This window comes from Berghia stephanieae, chromosome 8, assembly GCF_034508935.2.
Source record: "Berghia stephanieae isolate SIO BIC M18660-M18661 chromosome 8, UCSD_Bste_1.3, whole genome shotgun sequence".
Taxonomy (NCBI): Eukaryota; Metazoa; Mollusca; class Gastropoda; order Nudibranchia; family Aeolidiidae; genus Berghia; species Berghia stephanieae.
The window spans coordinates 32,024,535-32,025,843 of record NC_088367.1 but is presented as its reverse complement, the minus strand read 5'-3'; the positions used below and the strand labels follow the sequence as shown (position 1 = coordinate 32,025,843).

Genomic DNA, 1,309 nt, shown 5'->3' with positions numbered 1-1,309 from the left:
TTTTTTGTTTTTTACATGAAGCTCACACCCGTAATGATTAGTGTTCTTTCTTAACAATAAAGACTTTTATTTTTGTGCATTATATCTCGTCAATAACCAAAATATATGTTTTGTCCCTCTCTCCATCCAGGAGTATTCGTTTTCACCCCCCCCCCCCCCCCCCCCCCCCCCCAAATGAAAACATCGTCCCTTCTGTCTGCTGAGCAGAGACATGTTGGAGAGTGTGGATGTGTAAAAACAAACTGATGACTTCAAGGCCCCAATAAGTGGGTCCAAAAACATTCTTTACAATATTCAGGAAGATTTTAGTTCCTTAAATGGACTAATGGGCGTCAAATGTTACTTGGATGTTATTTTAGTGTGGGGGGTAAAAAATATTTTTTTATCTCATCTTGACAGACAATTTATATAGGAAAAAAGAAGTATTTTCATGAAAGAGAAAAACATATCTTATCATTTCTCGACAACTGTCCTCAATATCTAAACGATTCATATTAAAATTTGCTAAAGTTTACAAAATATTTCTTTAAAAAATTGCAATTCGTTTTGATGTAGAGGTAAACTTGTATCATTTTTTTTTTAACTCTTTAAATCAAGATTCTTTGTACACTTATAGCAGATTTGAATATGAGAATTTTTCTGCTGACCACACATTCACTGATTTGAAGAACAGTCAATCTGACAACTTCTGGGAGGGGAGGGATGATGGACAAGAGTCTTGTCATTATAATGACAAACAACGTTTTAGCAGAGAGCGAAAAAAGCAAAGCTGAAATATCCCCTAAAGCCAACCACCAACTCTGTAGTTTCCACAACTTGAAGATTGAATGATACCACCTCTGGGACAAGAAAACTGGTGTTACTCAACAGGAAATGGACAACAGTTGTGTCTCAAACTGACAAAACGTCTATTTTCTACTGTCCTGTATTCATGCCTTTTTGAACTATTTCACAAGTAAATTGTTGTTGTTTTGGAATTGATTTTATACAGTCCTATTCATTTCAGTGTTCGTTATCTTTTGGACATTTTGAGCAACTTGTGTACCCAGGATTCCAAAAAAAAAAGTAAATTTAACAAAAAAATGTCCACCTTTTTCTCATTTCAATCTGTTCAATGTGGAATATTCTCAGTTATCGCCATTGTCATAATTGTTGTCTACCCATTGGCAGACCCATTTACAGTTGCTATCTACGTTTTGTGATTATAATTGTGGACTGTGACTACATTTAACTGTTATTCTATCAATCTATGGGTGTAACTTTGTTATTGTCATTGATATCTCGTAAATGGATTAATGTTGAAGATCTT

The 1,309-nt window shown here is 34.5% G+C and overlaps 1 protein-coding gene across 1 annotated transcript in view; it reads right to left on the bottom strand.

Moving 5' to 3' along the window:
* LOC144978518 (uncharacterized) overlaps positions 1–1,309 on the bottom strand; it is an 11,326-nt gene continuing 10,017 nt past the window's right edge. Inside the window, exon 5 of the mRNA XM_078924697.1 lies at positions 1–1,309. This exon is cut by the window's right edge and continues 2,087 nt beyond it. The gene's annotated coding sequence lies outside the window, so the exon portion shown is untranslated.